This window comes from Lactuca sativa, chromosome 3, assembly GCF_002870075.4.
Source record: "Lactuca sativa cultivar Salinas chromosome 3, Lsat_Salinas_v11, whole genome shotgun sequence".
NCBI classification, from domain to species: Eukaryota; Viridiplantae; Streptophyta; class Magnoliopsida; order Asterales; family Asteraceae; genus Lactuca; species Lactuca sativa.
The window spans coordinates 50,531,656-50,540,049 of NC_056625.2; positions in this window are offsets into that span (position 1 = coordinate 50,531,656).

Sequence of the window (8,394 nt, forward strand, 5' to 3'; positions counted from 1 at the left end):
GGAAGAGGTCCGCGCTGCGCCCGATGTTGTGGCAGGTATGTTGTAATTCATGTAATTATTTTAATGTCGATATGTTATGCTTATGTTATTATGCGCGTAGGTAGTTTCCTTGTGAACTCTGTGCCTGCCTTAGTGTTATTTGACTCGGGTGCGAGTAGGTCCTTTGTGTCCTTAGCCTTTAGTCAGCATATCGGCGTTAGTCGTGAGTCGTTGAGTCGACCTTTGAGAGTTTCTATAGCTGACGAGAAGGTGATTTGTGCTACGGAGGTTCTTCGGGGATGTGTACTAGAGATTTTCGGGGTTGGATTCCCGATTGATCTGATTCCTATCGCGATGGGGGATGTCTGTGTCATCGTGGGCATGGACTGGCTGAGCCGATTCGGCGCTGTCATCGACTGTGAGCGTCAGTTGGTGACTATACGAGACCCTAGAGGGGGAGTTCTTTCGGTGTACGGCGAGGGTACCCGTTCGGGATCAGCTTTTTGTTCGGCCGCTAGGGCGAGGCAGTGTCTACAGCAGGGCTGTAAGGGTTTTGTGGCGTATGTGTTGGATACGCGGGAGATCGCCGAGAGACCGAAATCAGTTGAGGAAGTTCCTGTGGTGTGCGAGTTTTCAGATGTTTTTCCCGAGGAGTTGCCGGGAGTACCTCCTGTGAGGCAAGTAGAGTTTAGTATCGATCTGGTTCCGGGGGCCGCGCCTATTGCTAAAGTGCCCTATCGTCTTGCACCTCCAGAGATGCAAGAGTTGTCCTCGCAACTCCAGGAGTTGCTGGGGAAGGGATTCATTCGGCCGAGCAGCTCGCCATGGGGAGCACCTATTCTGTTCGTCAAGAAGAAGGATGGTTCACACCGGATGTGCATTGATTACCGGGAGTTGAACAAGCTAACGGTCAAGAACCGTTACCCGTTGCCGAGGATCGATGATTTGTTCGATCAGTTGCAGGGAGCATCTTGGTTTTCCAAGATCGATCTGAGGTCGGGATACCATCAGGTGAGAGTACGGAATGAGGACGTCCAGAAGACAGCGTTTAGGACGCGATATGGGCATTATGAGTTTGTGGTGATGCCTTTTGGACTCACCAACGCCCCGACCGTGTTCATGGATCTCATGAACAGGGTATGCAGGCCGATGTTGGATCGGTCGGTGATTGTATTTATCGACGACATTCTGGTATATTCGAGATCTAGAGAGCAGCATGAGGAGCATTTGAGGGAGGTCCTGGAGGTATTGAGGTCGGAGAAGCTTTATGCAAAGTTCTCCAAATGTGACTTCTGGTTGCGGGAGGTCCAGTTTCTAGGACATGTGGTTAATCAGAAAGGGATATTGGTCGATCCGACCAAGGTTGAGGCGGTGATGAGTTGGGAGGTGTCGAAGTCACCCTCTGAGATCAGAAGTTTCCTTGGGTTGGCAGGGTATTATCGGAGATTTATCAAGGATTTCTCCAAGATCGCAGTACCACTCACCAGATTGACCCGGAAGGGTGTTACATTCTCATGGGGGCCCGAGCAGCAGACCTCCTTTGAGACACTTCGCCAGAGATTGTGCGAAGCCCCGGTATTAGCTCTCCCAGAAGGGATGGAAGATTTCGTAGTATATTGCGACGCATCGATTTCGGGATTGGGTGCAGTGTTGATGCAAAGGGGTCATGTGATAGCTTATGCGTCGAGGCAGCTGAAGCCTCATGAGGCGAGATATCCCACGCATGATTTGGAGTTGGGGGCAGTAGTGTTCGCTCTCAAAATTTGGCGTCACTACTTGTATGGGGTTCGATGTACGATTTACACGGACCATAAGAGTTTGAAGTATTTGATGGATCAGCCCAACCTAAATATGCGTCAGAGGAGGTGGTTGGATGTGGTCAAGGATTATGATTGTGAGATCCTGTACCACCCAGGCAAGGCTAATGTGGTAGCCGATGCATTGAGCCGCAGGGCGGAGAGCACTCCATTGCGAGACGTATGCTTGAGACTGACGGTGATGACTCCTGTATTGGATGATATTCGTAGGGCACAGGCTGAAGCTGTGCGACCAGAAATGCAGAAGAAAGAGCGGGTTGTGGGGTTAATCTCAGAGCTTGTCAAGGATAGTCGAGGGCTTATGACGTTTTAGGGTCGGATTTGGGTACCGTTCGTGGGCGGCACGCGTACTACTTTGATGGAAGAGGCTCATAGATCGAAATTCTCGATTCATCCCGGTGCTACAAAGATGTATTTGGATTTGAGGAAGGAATATTGGTGGCCCTGTATGAAGAGGGACGTGGCATGGTTCGTTGAGAGGTGCTTGACCTGCCGTAGGGTTAAGGCTGAGCACCAGAGACCGCATGGCAAGTTACAGCCATTGGAGATCCCCGAGTGGAAGTGGGAACAGATCACTATGGATTTTATCACCAAATTGCCGAGGACTGCTAGGGGAGTTGACGCAATTTGGGTGATCGTGGATAGGTTGACGAAGAGTGCACACTTCCTTGCCATCAGTGAGAGTTCTTCAGCGGAGAAGTTGGCAGAGGTATATGTGAGAGAGGTGGTATCTTGGCACGGGGTGCCGATCTCGATTGTGTCAGACCGTGATGTGCGCTTTACTTCCAGATTCTGGAAGAAATTCCATGAGGAGTTGGGTACTAAATTGCATTTTAGTACCGCATACCATCCCCAGACAGATGGTCAGAGCGAGCGGACGATTCAGACGTTGGAGGACATGCTCCGAGCGTGTGTGTTAGACTTCGGGGGTAGTTGGGATGCGTATTTACCATTGGCAGAGTTCTCCTACAACAACAGCCATCATTCGAGCATTGGTATGCCACCTTTCGAGCTGTTGTATGGTAGGAGGTGTCGGACCCCCATTTGCTGGGGAGAGGTGGGACAGAGAGTGATGGGTAGCACGGAGATCGTGCTCCAGACGACAGAGCAGATTCAGCAAGTGAGACAAAGGTTATTGACCGCCCAGAGCCGACAAAAGAGTTATGCAGACAGGCGCCGATCCGAGCTTGAGTTTCAAGTCGGCGATTTCGTTCTCCTGAAGGTCTATCCTTGGAAAGGAGTGATTCGATTCAGGAAGAGAGGCAAGTTGGGGCCCCGGTATATTGGGCCATTTCGTGTGATTGCAAAAATAGGTCGGGTAGCCTACCGGTTGGAGTTGCCAGCGGAGTTGGGTCAGATCCATGACACTTTTCATGTGTTGCAATTGAGGAAGTGCATAGCTGATGAGTCGGCAGTGGTCCCATTGGAGGATATTCAGGTGGATGCGAGCCTGAATTATGCGGAGAGACCAGTGGCTATCAGAGATCGGAAGATCAAGGTTCTGAGGAACAAGGAAGTACCTCTGGTGTTGGTTCAATGGCAACACCGTAAGGGATCGGAAATGACTTGGGAACCAGAACGCGAGATGCGGGAGCAGCATCCGGAACTATTTGCAGAGTGAGACTTCGAGGGCGAAGTCTAATCCAAGTGGGGGAGAGTTGTAACAGCCCGAAATCTCAGGTATTGTTTAAATTATGTTTTTGGGGTGAGTTGAGAGGGGACTCGGCGAGTTGGAGCCTAGACTCGCCGAGTAGGATCGCAGACTTGGTCGCGGGTCCGCGATTGGACTCGACGAGTCTAGATATGGACTCGGCGAGTCGACGCTGTTCAGCAGAAACCCTAACCGTTCAGTTTTGGATCGTATTTAATGCTCTTATAGGCCGTCATTGTCTGTCTTTAGTCGATTGAGAGGAACCCTAAACGGTTGTGGGCACCTAGAGCAAGATTGGAGGATATTAGGGCTTGAAGGAAATTGTTGGGCAAGGAGGAGAAGGGTTTGGGCTAAAGGAACAACAAGGGATTCGAGTTCTGCGGTTTGGAGACACAGAGAGGACATATTCCAGGTAATATTTCGGATCCCCTTCTGTTGTTTGATGTGTTTATGAATTTAGGGTTTATAGAACCCATTTGGTGATTAAATGAATTAGTGCCTTGTTACCCAACGACTATAATCTTGTAGTAGGACCTCTAGAGGTCCAGAAGGTCCCATGCATGAGTATTTCGGGACGAGACCTATCTCAGGAAGCAGTTTGATCGACTGCATGGCGTGGACTCGCCGAGTCCGATGAACAGACTCGGCGAGTAGCTTGAAGATTCACTGGGACTCGCCGAGTTGTTCTTCAGACTCGGCGAGTGGAGTCGGGGTGGCCCCGCGATTCTTCCAGGAGTAACTCGTCGGGTCGAGGAGGGTACTCGACGAGTAGATAAGGAATCTCAGAAAGTTGGAGGACGTCTAGACTCGCCGAGTCGCCAAGGTACTCGCCGAGTCCGGTCGAGATGACCGTTGACCGTTGACCAGAGTTGACCTAAGTCTGACTTCTTAGGGATAGTCACACTTAGAAGATATGAGTGCTAATGAGATATGTGATGTGATAGGAAGGTTGTAGCTCGTTGGATTGTGCACGAGTGATTTCAGGAGTTTCTAGCTTTTAGCATTTACGAGGTGAGTCTTCTCACTATACCGTACCCGGAAGGGTTGACTGTGTGACCGGAAGGTCGGATATGATATGTGATATGTATGCTATATGTGGTAAGTTATTTGTTATATGTGCTATGTATGTTATGGGCCAGAAGGCGATTATATTATGGGCCGGAAGGCAATATGTTATGGGCCGGAAGGCGATATGTTGTGTGATGGACCGGAAGGTCGGCGTGGGTAAGGCCGAAAGGTTTACCCAGCAGGGACGGAAGTCCCCTGAGACACATGGACCGGAAGGTCGGGCCTGGAAATGCGTATGTGCGTAAGTTGTATATTGGGGAACTCACTAAGCATTTATGCTTACAGTTGTTGTGCATGTATTTCAGGTACTAGCGAGGACCGTGGGAAGGCGCCGGCATGATCGATACACACTGAAGATTGTCTTTATGATCTTGGGATTTTAAATATATGTATTTGACAGAATACTTAAACGATTTATGCCTTGTTTTAAATGGAATTAATTATGTCTTAAAAATGAAAAAAAAATTGTTTGAAAAATTTGAGTTGTTACAATGTGATTCCAATATGTTTTGGACTTGTAAAATCTGTTTTTCAAAATGATAATGATTATGTTAATCCATTTTACATGACTTTTAACAATTTCAAAGTATTATATATGTTCATATGATTTCTTGAAATTGCTTGACATGAATTTGTGTTCTTATGAGTTTTTAGAAGATCATAGGGATTATGTGTAACCACTATGTGTGTTTAATTCTTGATCTTAATTGTATTGATGGTGTCCATAACTTGTCCTCAAGTTATGGATAACCAAAAATCACTTCTTTTAATTGTGATTAAAGAACTAAAGAGTTTTCATAAAATGAAGAGTCTTCATTTTTATGAACCATTAAAACTCATAAGTTACAAATTGAAGAGACTTGGAATAGTTTCAATTCTTGCCCTCAAGTTTTGGAATTTGAAAAGTCTTACACTCTAATACTTTAATTCCAAATTAAACCTCAGATTTTTAAAAAGTTTAAAAATCAACACTTATACTATTATTATAATTTTATTATATAGATATGTATAAGAATATATCGTTCTTACCGTTAGTAGGCCTCATTCACGAAGCCGGTCTATAAGGGGGGTATAAGGTTGTTGCCTATAAAATGGTGACTTAATGGGTGTCCACTCTCACCCACCGCTTCCTTGATCGGTGGAGGGTCGTTAGCCGAACGGGTAGGATATGACTTTAAATTCTCATTAAAAGTATAATGAATTATAAAGTAACTATACATTATAAATTCCCAATCTTAGTTACTTTAGGAAAATGTGAATTTGGTGCTAGCCCATAAAATTACACTTTGTACCTTACCAAGTCGTTAGTGGAGCGTGTGTGGTTAACCGACACACTAACATGGACTAGTAAGAGTGGCAAAGGGTAACTTGACTTTATTATAGATCGGTGGAGCGTGTGTGGTTAACCGGCACATCGATTAGGTAATATTGTTAAGGGTACCAAGTCAATTTATATGGTTAATCACACCTTGTTTGTGATCCTCGGCATCCCAGTCACAAACTTAATAGGGCACATTCGAGATTCAAACATGTCATTGAAAAGTTCAATGTATCTCAAAAGATCTAGGAGTTTCAAAACCAATAAAACCTAATAATAAAATATTTCGTCTTATGGTGGAAATTGGTAAATCGTCATTTACCTACCTTCAAATATTTTATAGTTTGGATTACGGCATCCCTCTTCCACCTATAAATAGTTTGTTGGATCCTAGCCTTAATATTTCATTTGGGTGACTTATTAAGGACTCTTAATCTAATGAAACTTATCTTCCTTCTATTCCAGATGTCTTCCAATAACGTTGCTGGCTCAAACCCTATAGGCTCCTTTTCCCTAATGAACTTGTGTGGTAAGGTCATCTTTGATGGATCCAACTTTAATGAGTGGATCAGAAACATCAGGATGATTACCCGATATGAGAACAAATAATATGTCCTTGATAGGGAGCTTAAGGTTGTTAATGAAGCCACTGCTACTCCAGAAGAGCTTGCGGAGTTCATTGCGCATGAGAAGGATGCCACCAAGGTGTCCTGCATCATGATGGCCACAATGACTCCGGAACTCCAAAAATCTTATGAAGATTTCTACCCCTATTAGATGCACCTGGATCTGATGGAAAGGTACCATCAGAGCGCGCGTCAAGAGAGGTATGAAATCATTTCCTCCATGATAACCGCATGGATGAAGGATGGTGAACCCATCGGTGAACCTATCACCGGTCACTTGCAGAAGATGCAGAGGTTCGTTGACCGGTTGCTAAAGCTTAATGTTGACTTCCCTGAGGAATTGGCGATTGACATCATTCTCTATTCCTTACCTCCAAGTTATGATTAGTTTCGTATGACTTATCATATGAACAAGGAGGAAGTCACACTTAGCAAACTTCAAGGACTCTTAAGGACCGCTGAAAATGGCCTTAAGGGTAAAGCGGTTGCTACTTCTACTCCTTTAACAGCCCCCATTCTTGCAATTGGGCAAGGGAAGGGTAAGAAGAGGAAAAGCCCTTCAAAGGGTACCAAGGGTAAGACTCTTGATGGTTCCTCTTCAAGTGGGACAAAGAAAGGTCCCATTACTCCTTCTTCGAACCCAAAGGAAGCACAGTGCTTCTATTGCCAAGATAAGGGACACTTCAAGCGAAGCTGCGCCAAATATCTGCAAGATGTAAAGGATGGGAAGGTCAAACCCACCCATGCAGGTATTTACACAATATTGTCTAACAACTCATCTAATGCTAATTCTTGGGTGCTTGATACAGGATGTGGTATTCACATTTGTACTGATTTGCAGGCGCTAAGAAGAAGTGACCAAGTGGAGCACGGGAAGATAAACTTAGTCATGGGCAACAAGAAAGTATCACCTGTTACCAAGATAGGAGTTTATTCTTTGTTACTTAATAATGGGTTAATGTTAGATTTGAATAAGTGTTGTTACTCGCCCGAAATGGCGAGAAATATTATTTCCTTTCATGGCTTGTACAAACAAGGTTTTACATTTTCATTTGATAATAAAAATGGTGCTATTAATGTTTATTACAATGATGTATTTTACTTTAAAGCAATACCTTGTGATGGTGTATATGAAGCCATGAATGTTGTAGAAAATCTAGGAAATAATGTGTTGTATATTGATTCTTCTGATAGCTTGGATAAAGCATCCTTGTGGCATTGTCGTCTTGGACATGTTAGCAAGAAGCGCATAGGCCAACTCCAAAAGGTTGGAGTCTTGGAATCATTTGACCTCAAGTCAGATGATAGTTGCGAGTCTTGTTTACTTGGAAAAATGACAAAGTCACCCTTCACAGGTACTTGTGATAGGGGTGAAGGTTTGTTGGAATTTGTACACACGGATGTGTGTGGGCCCTTCAGAGTTGCTACAAGGGATGCTAATCGTTATTATGTGACTTTTACTAATGATTACAGTAGATATGGATATATTTACTTAATCAAGCATAAGTCAGAAACCTTTGAAAAGTTCAAAGAGTTTAAGCAGGAAGTTGAGAATCAATTGGGCAGGAACATCAAGATGCTCCGATCCGATCGGGGAGGAGAGTATCTTAGCATTGAGTTCCTTGACTATCTTAAGGAATGTGGGATTGTCTCACAATTGACACCTCCCAGGACACAACAGTTGAATGGTGTGGCTGAGAGGCGCAATTGAACCCTGTTGGATATGGTTCGTTCCATAATGAGTCGAGCTTCGTTACCAATCTCTTTCTGGGGGTATGCCTTAGAGACTGCCGCCCATATCCTTAATCTAGTCCCTACTAAAAAGGTTGCCAAAACACCTCACGAGATGTGGACTGGGAAAGTTCCCAATTTGGAACACATCAAGATTTGGGGTTGTGAAGCTTTTGTGAGGCGTGAGACTCATGACAAGCTTGA